General features: G+C 36.5%; 1 protein-coding gene, 1 long non-coding RNA gene and 1 pseudogene across 2 annotated transcripts in view; 2 read left to right on the top strand and 1 right to left on the bottom strand.

The window, feature by feature from the left end:
• Positions 1-10,452, top strand: part of LOC120583293 (uncharacterized) — a 36,962-nt gene extending 26,510 nt beyond the window's left edge. Inside the window, exon 2 of the long non-coding RNA XR_005647759.1 lies at positions 9,365-10,452. This is a non-coding gene — a long non-coding RNA (uncharacterized LOC120583293). The remainder of the gene's footprint in view (positions 1-9,364) is intronic.
• DDAH1 (dimethylarginine dimethylaminohydrolase 1) overlaps positions 1-15,431 on the top strand; it is a 207,043-nt gene that overhangs the window by 28,233 nt on the left and 163,379 nt on the right. The gene's annotated exons all lie outside the window — the stretch shown is intronic.
• On the bottom strand, positions 10,648-10,766 carry LOC120583419 (uncharacterized; annotated as a pseudogene).

Genomic DNA, 15,431 nt, shown 5'->3' with positions numbered 1-15,431 from the left:
GAATACAAACAAATGCCTGTGAAATACTTTTTTTAATATAACATTTTCCTATGAAATGTTTGGGCTAAGGCTAAGAAATATTTTGGTTTCCCACAACTTCCCCTCCAGGCAATGGCAAGAACAAAATGACCAAAAAAACAAACAAACAAAAAAAACAAACAAAAAAATCCGCTTTAGCAGATAGGGCATTTCTCATGTTTGTTGCTTTAAAGGTTTTTATATTTTTGAAAGGAAGATTGGTTCAGCCTAAGTCCTAAAGAGCCTCCTTCAACAAAAGTTGTAATCTTAGAGAAATAAAATGGCTACCACTTAGAAAAAGTACAGCTGCGTGGGCCTATCAAGTTGTGACTTGATTGTGGCAGAATCCACTTTTCCTGAAGTCCTACACCTTGATTCCTGGCTGAGCAATGGCAAAATGCTTGGGGACCACCAGTCTTCATTTGGTCATAATGAATGATAGAGGGAAATCACAGAATGTGTTCTGATTAGTCATCCAATTGATACATATTTTTAAGAGTCTATTACATGCAAGAAGTTGCTAGGTTTAATAGGGGCAACGGGAGGAAGACATTGGGGGTAGTTGTACAAAGATGTATGATTTACATTCCGGAGCTCAGAGAAACCTACACTCTAGTGAAGAAATAACCCTATCACAAGATACAAACAGTAGTTTCATCTGAGAATACAAAATGCATGATAATTCAGAGGAATAAGAAGTTCTTTTCATTTGGCAATCAAGAAAGAGTTAACAAAGGAGAGAGTGTTGGAGCCAGGCATTGAAGCATAGCTGTCTTTGGACATGTGGAGTAAGAAGGAACGCATATTTTTGGTATAAGAGAAATCAAGGCCAAGGCAAGGAGAAGATCAATGTAAGGAACGTGAAGAGAGGGAAATAAGACTGAAAAGTTGAACCCTAAGCCAAAGAAAAAGGGAAAATAGTATATTGGATTGAGCATTTACTTGGTATAAAATGGGATGATATTGTATTTCCTTGAAAATGTTCACTTTTTTTCTCATTTTAATGTTTTTTGAAATCAAGAAAAACCTTATAAAGTTGATATGTATATTTAGTGTAATATTTCTTTATCATCTACAATGAAATGATTGAATCAATGATAGATCCACTATTGGGGAAAATATCTTAATATTTTATAATTATAATTATGTATTTTCATACACAAATACCTGCTTTATAAACTTTTTAGAGAAATAAATAAAATGATACATGTAAAGCACTGGTCACATAGTGTGCTTAATAAACTTACTATTTTTATAAAAATAGAGTCGAAGTAAGGTTGATAGGGATGGATCAGTCTTGTAGGACTGAGCCCTTAACCTGTGGAATCTGATGCTATCTCCAGGTGAATAGTGTCATGATTGAGTTGAATTGTAGGACACCCAGCTGAAGTCCTGAGAGTTGCTTGGTGGTGTGATGGAGAACTGTGCTGCCTCCACACATGTACTGGAATTGGTGATCTATGGGAGAAGCAGCAAGTATGGTAGCAAAACTGATGTTTGATTTGAGACACGTTGAATCCAACTTCACATGGAGATGTGAAGAGGCATTTAGAAATCTGTAATTTCAATTGGAGAAGAAGATGGGGGTAAAGATGTAATTTTAGTCATTTTCATATAGGTGATGGTTGAAGCTGTGGATGTGGATAAGATTTTTAAACAAAGGGAATATAGAGGAGAGAGAGAAGAGAATTAAGAATGCAAACTCTAGTGAAAAACAGCATGTAGATGATTCATTGAAAAGAAAACAGAGGAACCAGAGAAAGAAGAATATGAAAGTTTGGAGAACTAGAAAAGGACCATGATCCTGAATCCAAAGAGTAAAGAAAAGCTCAGTCAACGGTGCTAAATATAATTGATCGCACGGGAACACATTCATGGACAAATTGGTATGAATATATACCTCTATTTTTATTGAAATATGATTGACATATAATATTAATTTCAGGTGTACAACATAATGATTTGATATTTGCATATATAACGTACAGCATGGGGAGTATAGTTAATAATACTACATTGTATATTTGAAAGTTGCTAAGCGAAAAGATCTTCAAAGGATATCTCTTTATTTGCACACCTGAGTTGTCCTTGAATATCTTGGCCTTTGGCAGCCATCTTTTTGCTGCTCTTCTTTCCTTTTGCAGCAACTTCTGAGACCTTTCATTCTGACCTGCACTGACGTGTGGTTGCTTTAGTAACTTTCAGTGTTTTGTTTTGTTTTTTTTTGTTTTGTTTTGTTTTCCCTTCTGCCTGTTTACTTATGTGAAAACACAGAGCACAGATTATCTGAGGCAGTCCCCTTAGGGTAATCCAACACTCACTGATGCTTAAAAATGTCTGAGAAAGAAATGAAACCAAGCACACTTGGGCAAATCACTGAGGCGGGCCCCTGTGTTCCCCTTTTATGGCAATCCAATACTAATAATAATAACATCATATGGTTTAGTATCTAAGCACAGACCTACCCTAATTCACCTTAAAATATCCTGAAAAAGATGATTTCACCTCTCACATAGAAACTTCCAACTCCTTCTCAGCTCTTTCCACTACGTTGATGTTTCTATTTACATGTTATTTTATAGTCATTAGTTTTTTCTTTACCTTGTCATTCAGAGTCCTTTAAATGAGCTCATGTCCACTTAAACCAGCTTAAATTTGAACCGTGTAACTTGCGTTGAATGCATTATATACTTGCAGACAGTCTCATATTTGTCATAATCACATTTTCATGCGATAACGTATTATAACATCAACAGCCGATTGGCAGTGCATTTAGTTCTAGTGTGGGAAATTTGTAGGCGTGGATTAGGTTTGGTTTTGATTTTCCTGCTAATGGAGATTGGGATGTCTACGTTCAGTACAGCACCAAATACCTGACTCTGTTAATATATCAGTTTTAAGTGCAAAAGCAGAATTGACTTTACCAAAGAGAAAGAAAACACACTTATTATTTTAGTGGTTTTGTTTGTTTGTTTTTCGTTTTTAATAATAGGCTTGATAACTTTTTTAAAAAATGTCCTTGGTAACTAAACCAAATTTAGCTTCTGAATGAGAGCAATTGAAAGGTGTCTGGGCCCAAAAGATTATAATTTATTGAGTCTGGGTCAAGACCCAAGCATCTTATTTTAGAGAAGCTTTCCTAAATTTCAAATGCACACCAAAGTTTGATGATTACTCTTTTTCTGAAATAAGTTCTAGAATAAGTTACAAAAAACTGAGCATAAGTAGGGAACTATCTAGTAAAAGTATTTAAATCAACTAGGTATACTAAAATCTGCAATTACTCGTAGCATATTGATATGTACTAAAATAATTGAGTAGTCTTTAAAAGATGGACCTGACTTTCTGAAAATTTGTGGAAGAATGAAGAACTTTCAGAGAACTGAAAAAGAGCCAATATCACATCTAAATATTTTTGAAAGAATAGAAGAGACCCAGGCAACTGCAGACTGTGTGTTTAATTTCCATTGCTGAAAAAAATACACAGCCCTGGGAATATCCTCATAATGTTGATTCGGTAAGTGAGCGTCTGTTCTTCGACCCTTCTTAGGAAGAGCAAAAGGAAATAGGCTGAAAATAGAGCGTGAGGGATTTAGGTTAGAATGTAAGAGTTTTATGACTGGGAGGAATATTGGAACAACTTCCTAAGAAATATTGTGCAACCTCTTTCTCTAGAGGTCTTTAAAAATGGGATAGATTTTCATGTCTGGTTTAAATCTGATGCTGCCCGAAGGTGAAGAAAAGCCAAAATGCTTTATTTTATGCCTCATATATATTTTGAAGACCTCTTAAAGTCTATTTCCTCACTTTAAATATTAGAAACCAGGATCTGTGTTATAATATGGCATCATTACTTTTTAAAATATTCTTTAGCTTAAGTGAATTTCGCTTTACAAAACGTATATATTTCTTTGCCTTAAGACTTTCATCTCATTTCCATGGAAAAAAAGAATTGTTAAGAACATCCCCTCCCACCTCCTTTTTTTTCTTTTGCTTTGGTACACTTTGTTTTTGGTCACATGTATACACAACAAAGTTCAAATAAGTAGTCACAGGAAGCTTTTCTGGCAGGCTTTGGCAAATCAAATATATGCTACATAATGTATAATAATTATACGTGGAGAAAAGAGGCAGAGGGCCCAGAAGCTCTTGGCAGCTGTGCTGTCTGGTTAGAAAAGGCAGCAAGTTACGGAGTTTGGACATTCAGTTCTGAGACATTATTCCTGAGTCAACAGGATTTTAATTATGTATGTGGCCTAGAAGAGACATTTACGCAAGAGGAACATATTGTTGTCGAATGTGTTTGTGATTTTGCTCATGGTTCAGAATTAGAAAGAAGCCGAAAGTAATTTCTGAAGGTACGTAACTGAATTGCAGGAACGTGGAATAAGTGGCAGAAAAATAACCAATATCCCAGCATCCCCTTTCCACCCCCTCACTCAATATACCTTCCTTTTTCCTTATAGTTATCTTTTTGCAAATACTATATATATATATACACAAACACACACACACACACACACACACACACACACACATATATATTACTCCTCCTCCCATACAAGACATTTATACATTTAAATCACACTATTTAGAAAGAAATATGTGTTAAATATTACTTCATTTTTAAATATCTTTTTCTCCTGTCATGATGTCAAGGTCACTTAAAGTTACAGTTTTTGTTTATAAGTTCGTTGTGTCATTGTGTATATTTTAGTCTAGTTTTAGAAAAAGATTAAAATTATTGCATCGAACTGAGATGCTGCATGAGGAATAGAAAGACTATTCTGAATTATGGTGGATAATTTCTCTCTAATGGATAGATTAGAGGGCATCAATGGGCCTGCAGAAGGCAAAGAATTTAGCTTTACAGAAAGTAAGCTTTCTTTTCTGTGACTCCATTTATAGATTTATTCACTGATTGATCGATCGATTGATTCATTCATTCAATACTTACTGAGCACGTACAATGTGTCAATTCTATCATTTAGGTCTCAGCAGTATACCTATGATTATCCTTGTTTTGTTTGAACTTAACTTACCTTCTTAACTTGCCTTTGTTTAACTTACCTTCTCCACACCCATTCCTATGTGCTACAATGATAATGACATTTTCTGTTTTTAAATAACTAACAGTTATTGAGCATTCACTACACATTGTCCTAAGGGCTTTTTATAAATTATTGAATTTTCACAGCAAGCAACCTTATGTGGTAGGTCTTGTTAACAACCTCCTTTAAATAGAGAGGAACTGAGTACAGGGAGGATATGTATCTTGCCCAAGGTCACATACCTAATGAGTGAACCCAGGCTGTGGGAAGCTGAGCCTTTTTTTTTAACCCCATGTTTTACTGCCTCCCAGGATTATTTATTTTATGGTTTTTGTTTTTGTTTTTGTTTTTGTTTTTTTTTGACTTAGAGATTTTCTTTAGGTGCAAATTCTCAGGGTCACCTCTATGCTTCATTAAATTATCATTTTATCTTTTGTTTTTAACTCTTTTACCTCCTTAAAAAGTCCATCCATAGTTGTTTTTAAGAAACAATAAACTGCTTGAGTCTGCAGTTATTTTAGAGTTTTCAACACTGTGCAGTCTTGATGCAGGACAGGGCAAATTTCCCCAAATGGTGGGGAAGCCAAACCCTGTACCGAGAGAAGAAGGGGGTCCTTTGGCAGAGAGTGTAGAAAGAATTCAACACACATGCCAAAGTTAGAGTCAAAGGAAAGTTTATTAGAAAAGGGGTAACACTCCACAGACAGAGTGTGGTCTCTTCTCAGAGGCAGAGAGTGAGAGGGACAGTGAGAGGGACATGGAAAGGCAGTGAGTAGGGGTGTGAGTGTTCAGGGAATTCAGTTTATATGTCATTCTTTAGTTCCTGTGAGTTATAGTTTAAAAGACTTTGTTAACCCATTTCCTTTGATATGATCATACAGTGAAGAAAAGGAAGAGTATGTAGCAGTGAAAAGTAAGAATATGTAGAGCGAAAGTTCCCTGCCTTTAATCCATGGGATCCTCATGATTTTAGCCATAGGGAATGACTGTTGGTCATTCACAGGTGTGGGGAGTGGGTTGTTAGCAATCCCAGGAGAATCTTTGTTCCCAGGGTTTTCTCCTGTCCTGGCAGGGCTGATCAGCATATTGCAGTCTCTGAATGTGGCTTGATTAACATTTTAATTCTCTTGCCTTCTCCCTACTTTAGTCTTAATTCTCTCTTAAAGCCTTATAAAGTATAAAGCCTTATAAAGCCTTATAAACTATCCAAATCAATGTGGCATATTCGTAAAGATTAATATAGAATAAATTATTTTAGAATATAAAGTGACTTTCCCCCCTAATGTCCATATAGAGAAAAACAATTCTTTTTTTGAGGGCTGTGAGTAACTGAAAATACCAAAACCCTTTGAGGTTTTTTGTTGAAGGGAAGAAAAGTGCAGAATGTACCTAAGTATGTACAGTATTGGTTTTCTCCAACTTAGCAAAAGATTGCAAAACAGTCTTCGGGAAACTTAGAAATGACAACTATGATTTTATAAACATGAGAACTCGAATCATGTTTCTTTAATGCCATATTATTCAGTTATAATCTTCCAAAAAAACTTCCTTTTAAGATGAGCCAGATCTGCCAAACCAACATATCATCTTAGAACAATTAAAGGTTTTAGAGTTTCCCTCTCCGGAATCTTATTTCCAGCTGACAGATTTTGAAGGTTACTCAAGAGTAACTACTTGGTAGAAGTCATGTACCTTTTAATGTGAGGCTTGTGAAAAGCAAATGATCACTTTGTTAGAAACTGGGGGCTCATAGTTGGCCTTGCTTTGTATACCCCAGAGTTAGCATCTAAAATGGCTTGGGACATTTAAAAACCAGGTTCTCCCGTTCATATCTTGGCTCTACCACTTGTTAAACAGCTGTGTGACCTTGGGCAACTTATTTAAACTCCTAGTGGATTTTGCTTCTGTAGGATGGGAATAACAACAGTATGTATCTCATAAAGTTGTTGTGAGATAAGGTGATCTGTGGAAAACACAGGGCAGAGTGTCTGCCCCATATAAACATCCAATCAATGGTAGATCTTATCTATCCTAGCAATGGCGAAATTGAAAGTGCCTTATGTTGAATTCAGTTCTTTTACACAACCTTCATAGAATTATTTGATATTCACACTAATATGTGGTTTCATAGCCCTACAGACCTCAAGGGTTTTTAGTAATTTTAGTTACTCAAAACATAAAAAATTATTTTTCCCTATATGGACATCAGAGGTAGAAGTCACTTTATATTATAATTTATTTTACATTAACCTTCACAAATAGGCTATATTGATTTGATCACATTATAAAGCTTTATAGAGAATCAAGAGTAAAAATGAACAGTTTTTGACTTCTAGTTTCTGGAGCTGGGACACTAGGTTAGAGAGATATGCCAGTGGAGACTACAGAGTCTCTTAGAGGCAAGTAGGGTGTGCTGGTAAAGGTGTGGACTCTGGATTGGGAGAGTGTAGAGATGACTGATCAGGGGAAGGAGATGGTCCTCTGATTCCTAAACTATGTTCTCCTGTAATAATAGGCATATAAATAATGATCTGCTAATCAAACAAGTTTGGAAAGTTCTGGATTAATTGTGGTTAAATGGCTTTCTTTATTGTAGAACCAATATCGATCAGCCTTAGTCTGAATTCCAGCCCCGCCTCTTTCTGGCTGTTACTTTAAGCAGACTGGTTAACGTCAGCCTCTTTCCCCAGTTGTAAAATGGGGATAGTAATAGTACTTCATTGGTTTATTTTGAATTAAATGACTAAAAGTTAGTGCCTGACTCATAATAAGCACCAAAGAAGTGTGACTCTTATTGCTGTGGTGGAGGGAGCACAGGAACTGGTGTCATCAAATCCCAGCTGTGGACTTTGGGCCACGAACAATACCTTTGAGGCACTAAAGATTGTCTGTAAAATAGGGGCAAAATACCTAATTCTCAGCTCATTGTGAGCAATGTAATGTACATTAGAGATATTGAAAATGTAAAACATGGTATAATGTGAAAAGTACATGGTAAATATACAAAAATGGTAGGTGTTATTATTCTTAAGTCTCTATTAATATTATTCACTAAAATACATAAATGCCAGGTTCGTGGCATTGTGAGACATGCATGAACTGAATATAAAATCAGTAGAAAGCAACTTGTGTATTTACCTGAGTATCCTGAGCTTCTGCCTTTTTCTCATTATACGGAAACAGTGAGAAGTTGAAATGAACCTCTGTCAGGGGGTCTCTCTAGCTTATGTAGTGGATCTAGGTATAAGGAGTTAGAGATTGGGAGAGTCCTGGATCATGGGGCAGTAGTCCTGCTAATTCCAAATTATTAACTGTGACAGTAGGCATTCCTTTCAAATAAAGCTTCACTAATCAAATTTGGAAGGTCCTAGATTAAACGTGGTTAAGCGACTTTATTATAGAACCATTCAGATTCTTTGATATGCTAATGTATCCTTTAATACAAATTCTGAAACTTTAGGAAAGAAATATTGTTCACGGCATTTTCTAAATCAGTCTTCTTCTTTCCTCATAAAATATCTGCAGAACTGGAATGCCTTAGAACAGGGCGCCCCAACACCAAGACTGTACTTGTTCGTGGCCTATTAGGAACCAGGCTGCACAGCAGGAGGTGAGCAGCTAGCAAGCGCATGAAGCTTCATCTGTATTCGCAACCGCTGCCCAGCGGTAGCATCACCGCCTCAGCTCCACCTCAGATCATCAGGCATTAGATTCTCATAGGAGCACCAGTCGGTCCCTGGATGGGACCACTGACTTAGAATACACTTTGGAAGAACAGACTTAGGATAATTGTGCATCCTTCATGTCCACTTCAGTTCTTAGTTCTCCCAAAAGGCTACTAATGGCCCGATATGCTGTTCAGGCTTTATTATTATCAGCAGGATTCATCCTTGACTTGTTTCTAGCAATGATGTGACACATTTAAACCTTTAATAGGTCGAACTATATGAAATTGCTGATATTTGACTCTTTTTGACCTACTAAAATGACAGTTTCATGTGATTCAATCTAATAGGATAGTGATTACAAATGCCATTTGTGTCCACCTGGTTCAGGTGCTTCTTCCTAATACCTGAAAGAGAGCAATTCGTGTGTAAGAACTGGATTCTTCTGCTTTGTACCTTCATTGAACAAATATTTATGGAAAGCTTATTATATACCTTGGACAATGCCGCCCATAGCAATTTACTTGGTGAACATATTATTTCCTCCTTTTCATTTTAGCAATGAAATACTTGCTGCAAAAAGTTTAAAGGAAGATGAGGCAAAAAATAACATCTGAATTTTTCTTTCAGACTCTGAATGTCATCGCTTCTGCTGCTACAGGAATTTTCCAGATACCTGGGTCAGCAGTTTCCACACCCTCTGAGACTCCCAGGGCTGCTCTCATGGAGCTGGAGCTATAATCACTTGCTGCCTGGAAGTGAAATCCTTGCTGGCAGGGCGGGGGAAGTGTTGCGGTGGCACTTCCCTGAAGAGTGCTGGGCAGTTGCTTTGTACTGAGCCAGGTATATGGAGAAGGTTGACTCTCGAGGGAGACACAAGTTAAAGTGGATGATTAATTTAAAATTTATTCACTTATCTATACTTTCCCTCAACACATTGTTATGGAGTGCTCCCAAAATGTGCCCAGATCACTGTGCCAGTCTGGGGATGCAAAGTGGACAAGATAAACACCCTGCCTGCCCTCCGCAACTTAAGAGTCTGTTGAGAGAGGCAGAAGTCAACAGGCACTTACAACTTGGTGTGGTGAGCACCATGGTGGGTGAGTCCAGGGAGGCTTTGTGAAAAAAGGCAGGTAGAAGTGGGGGACAGAAGGGCCTGCTGAGAGTTGTATAGTCAAAATTTCCCATTTTGGGTGGGAAAGAAATTCGTACAGTATTTCTACTCCACCTACCACTGAGGAGAGATTCAGTCCGGTATGATTTTCAGTGGGTCACTCTTATTAGCAGAGTTTGTCCGTCTTGCTGTTCAGGGAACCCACATTATGGTACTTGGCATTTTACCTCTCTCTCCACACCAATTTGTGAACTCTGTAGGCAGCAACGTCAAGAAAAAGTACAAGGGAGGCCCATTTCAATTTATTCAATATGCAAAAATCTGAATTTATAAACTAGATATGTTAAAGTGGAATACACAGTATATTTCAAAATTAGTCTTCTTGATGCATTCAACTTACTGGGTTCTGATCAGCCCATCAAATTTATCAAGTAGGGAATTATTATTCACACTACAGAATAATTCTTCATTTTCACAGAGATACCACAAAGTTTCTTTAATAATTACCCTTTTTGATAGTTAATGTCTGATATTATCTTCAAAGGTTAAATTTATATTGCAATGGTGTGAAAATAAATAAATAAATAATTTTAAGTTAAATTTACATGTCAATTCTAAGGAACCCAGTGCTCAGAGCCTGATTCTGCATTTATCCTCATGCTGCATACAGCTATTTTATAATTCTCCTTTTTTTTTTTTAAGGTGAGGCAACCCTTGGTTGACCTAACAGATTGCGAGGACCTTGTCAGTTTACAATCCATTATTATTGTTGTTATTATTATTATTATTTTATATTTTACGCTTACAGCACCTCGTCTTCCTAGGTGATCTCACATCCAAGTACTAACCAGGCCTGACCCTGCTTAGCTTCCGAGATCAGAAGGGATCGGGCTTGTTCAGGATAGCATGGCCATAGACTATATTTTATAATTCTAAAGTTATCTGTAGAGGTTAGAAGTCTGTTATGGTAAAACCCAGACTTTTACTCTTAATTTTGTATTCTATTAAATATTATCTTTCTTTTAAAAAAAAAATTGGGGTGAGGGTTGGAAGCCTAAAGAAAGAAATAGCTTAATTTTTAAGTTTGAAATATTGTGAAAATGTTATTTTAAAAGAAGGGTTATATGACTATTCTCATTTTAAAAAAGTTAATATTCTCCAGAGTCTGATAACATTATAAATGATCATAATTTAGTTTAGGAAAAGATGGAGTCCTTAAAAAAAAAGATAGAGTCCTTTTATTGGTACTCATTTATTTCCTGAACCGTTTCAAATGGGTACCTGTATTATTGCATAATAACATTTATTTTCTTTAATAAGATTATAAAATTATTTAAAAGTCTAGGTAGAACAGTGTTTCTCATACTCCAGGTCAAGTCTTATTAGTGAGTAGAGAAATTATCATGATTGACATTTTATACAAAAGAAGAAATAGGATAAAGTGAAAAATACCAGAATGTATCACACTTTGTAAAGATAGGTTTTGTTTTATGAAATTTTGTTGCAGATATGCATATACTTACATATGTATATAAATAGCATATAAACATATACACATGAGTGTACTAAATCAAAATTTAAAAATTTTAAGTGTATTTTTTCCTGTGGAATGTAGACAAAAAATTTGAGAAATCCTAAGATGAATATTTAAAATAAAAAGTAAAAAGCAAGTAACTATGTCACTCTACGCACTAAATATGATTTTGAATACTAAATATCTTTATTAAAGCAATGTCTTCAGCTTTAGCAAATTTACAGTTATAATAAACAAAAGAGGCATTCAGGCAAAATGTATTCATATGTGTGTATATATGAATGCATACAGACACCTATAAATAGAATTTTAAAAACCTTTAAATATATTTAAAGCCTTTAAAATATAATTAGAAATAGAATTTCCTGATTCCATGAATAGCCATCATTAATAACATAAAATCAAAGGTGTAGTTATGCTGATATTTTAACAGTATTCACTCATTCACACACAAAGCTACACGGCAGTATGAAAAAAAATGCAAGTAGTTGCTACTTTTCTAGTTTAAAGCCTATTTAGCACCTACCTTCTCATTAGCCTGAGACAATAGTGGATGGTCTGTGTGATACAGTTGGAATCCAGAAAGAAATTCTGAAATTTCATTTAATGGTCGATAAGAGGCAATCTCATCCCTCATCTTAATGATTTTTATCTCCTGAGCTCTTTCTGATCTGAATCAGTCTTGCTGAACGTTGTAATACTGTTTTGCCCATTCTTCATCATGGACCATATTGGCTCCTCGGAGGACTAAAAACATTCCAGACATTCCTTAACACAAAGTTCCTCAAAGGCTTGATTTCTTAGGATCCTGCAGGAGCACTGCCTGAATGGTTCACGGAGGCCACTGCATGGGCCTTTCATTAGCAGATGGGCCGGGCAGCAGCAGCTACCTCTCTGCTCTGAAAAACTTGCTTTACTCAACTGGGAGTAAATGAGTCCATCAAACTCACTTTTAGAGGGGTAAATGAGGACACTGGGATTCTTGGTAAAGAAGAATCAATCAGTGGGGCTGAGTTTCCAGCAGCACAGTGAAGCCACACAGAGATTGTATATCTTGGTATATTGTGTGTTTTCTTTGGAAAGAACATTTAAATGAAGTTTCCTATAGCAAAGTCTCGCCTCTCCCGCAATCCAAAATTCTCAAAGTTACTTTTAACAAATTCAAGAAATAGAAATTCTACACTGGAACTCTTATTAACTGCCTTTCTTATAAAAATAATTCCAGGACACACCATTTCCCTCTTTTTCCCTATTAATATTTCTGATTCTGCCTCTTTCCTCCCACCCCCCTGCTCTCCTCCCTTTGCTTCTCATACACTTCATTTTAAGTTCTGTATTTTATTTTCAGACCAAGACAAATTGACATCAAACATTCCAGGCTTGAAGGTTTTCAAGAAAGAAAAGACAAAAACCAAAAAACTTCTTTCACATATGACTGGGTTCCTTCACATTCTTTCCGGTTGATGGGTGATTCACTGCTAACCTCAGAGGTTTCATTTGCTGAGAGTTCTCCTTAGCCCCTTCTTCCTAATTCAGCCCCTCCTCTTGGTTTTCACATTCCTTGATAAATACAGCCAAATACAGCATCTTTCTCAGAAATACAAAAGCTTAGTGCAAGGTCTTACATACAATTCTCACTCCATGAAATATGAGTTCTTGGCCAAGTGGTACAGGCTACGAAAACACATCTGGATCTGGGCGATCTGACTGGTGGAGTCTGTCCTCAGGCCCTATTCTTTCTCAGTGACCCATGAAATACTGAACAAATTAGAGGCACTCTATATTCAGCATGTGATTGCCAATGAAATGTTACTCAGAGCCCAGGAGTGTCTTACAGAACAAGGAGATGATGAAGAAGCTGAGATATCATTTCACACGCCAAATGTACAGTGTGGTAGCTGGAAGGAAAGCTATTAGCTTTGGGATAAGCATTATTCTCTCCTCATCTCTCCCTTCATGCAGCTGTGGGCTGGGGCTCACTGAAAGTGTTGATAAGATGAGAATATGGTAGGTAGCACTTTTTCCTATAGCATGTATAGGACACTTACATGTCCGTGTCCCTCGTTGCCATATTTGTTAGTCACTTTTCTGGTTCATTTAAGTAGAAGGCCTTCTGACTTTAACATCTGTGTCGAAATTTTCAAACATCAGCTCTGAAACAGAAAAACTCACCTAGACAAGTCCTGTAAGATGTCATCACCTAAAAATACCCCTAGTGGATTATTGGGAGCAGGAAATGAAGCAGAGATAGCAAGTTCACACTGACTTTTAAAAGAGTCACTATGGAGTGTTTACAAGGATCCCACAGATGACTAAAATTAGTTTTTTATTCTGTACAGCATTATCCACTGCTGACTCAAGATGGTGATACAAGCAGTGTTAAGCTGTGAGCTCACCAGGAAGCTCATTCCCTAAAATTATTCTTTGGCAAGGAAAGACCCCTAGTTCGCATCAGCGGATGGAAGATGGGATATAAATAGCAACTTGTTATGCCATCACTCAGAAGCTTGCCTCTAGTGCTCTGCGTCTTGTAGATATAAGAGCTTCCTAATTAATCTATTGTCTCTCAGTGCTCAAGAGTATGGGGTGTGTGTGTGTGTGTGTGTGTATATTTTATTGTGTGTGTGTGTGTGTGTAGCATTCTTTTAGTTGTGCAATACAATAATTAGAAAACATAGAAGCTAAGTGATCTGATAAGGATCATCCAGCAACTCACCTGACACTCAAAACTGGGTTTTTGGCACTATAATTTTCTAAGACTTTTGAATATAAGGAGCCTTTACTGTTTCTCCTATAGGGAAAAATACAAGTCTTTTGAGCTGACCTAAGTGCAGACGGTCAACTGAGTAGAAACGTGTTCAGATAGATGTAGGTAGAGAGGCATATGTAGACACATGTGTTGTTGAGGTGGTTTCTGCATATTTAAGGGCAAGTTTATCAGAATAAAGCTGCATCCACACTCTACTAAAAGTTAGTTGTTTTAGTTGATTCACTCAAGTAAATTCAAAAAAGAAAAAGTCATACAAATCAACAATTTAACTAAATTGATTAATTAATCAAAAAAGAAGTTCCAGCATTTCTATATCAGCCCATAACCTGTTATGTTCACTCTTTGTGGCTGATATTATATTCCTTTTCATACAGATTTACTATAACGTTCATTTCAAGACACAAATTGATATTCTCTTGTGTGTATGCCAGAGTCATTTTTGTTCTAAATAATTAGATTTCCCTGTAGGTGCCCATTCTCTGCCACTGACAACTTCCCCCATCCGTTTAATCCATTTTCTAGTTTATTCAGTACTGGGATTATTTCTTCAGTGACAACGCCTTTAAACTATGCATCACTGATTTTTTATTTTTTTAAGCCCTGGAATTTTCCCCATCAGGACACTGAGTGCTTCATTTCTAATTAGGCTTTCCTTCTTACTCATATTTGGCTTCACTTTATAAATAGATTACACAAGCAATAATTGGGAACAGGATGCCAGAGTGTACTTCGAACACATTCCCAATGACTTGTAGGAAAGAAGCAACATTTGGGGAGAAATGGAATTGGAACCTTGATTCAGGCAAGATGACTAGCGGGCTTGATGACATAATGAGAAATTGTTAATTTTTAAGCAACACTTGGACTCTTACTCAGGTTGGTAGTAGTTCTACTTATCATCAGATGAAAGTTTTTAGTAGAAACAATCCCATTTGATTGGATATTTCCGTTAAAATAACCTTTGTACCAAGAAACATCTTCAGAAAAAGCCATTGGACCCATTCAATTGTAAAACCAGGGTTGAGCATAGTGCTCCAGAAGTCAACTATTTTCTAAGATCCTGTTCTAAGATCTATTTTCTAAGATCCTCCTCTTCGATGAAGTTTTTTCTAATCATCTCAGCTCAGAACCACATCTCCATCCTCTCAACTCCCATAGCATTTGAAGATAATCCAAGTAAGTTACTTAGCCCAGAGCCTGGTGAAAAGAAAGCATTCAACAGGTGTTCATTACTACTGTCCCTGCTTCTTTGTAGCATATATTACCTCTTGCTGGAGGA

Source organism: Pteropus medius, unplaced genomic scaffold, assembly GCF_902729225.1.
Source record: "Pteropus medius unplaced genomic scaffold, Ma_sr-lr_union100, whole genome shotgun sequence".
In the NCBI taxonomy this organism is placed as follows: Eukaryota; Metazoa; Chordata; class Mammalia; order Chiroptera; family Pteropodidae; genus Pteropus; species Pteropus medius.
This window is presented reverse-complemented; position numbering and strand designations above follow the sequence as displayed.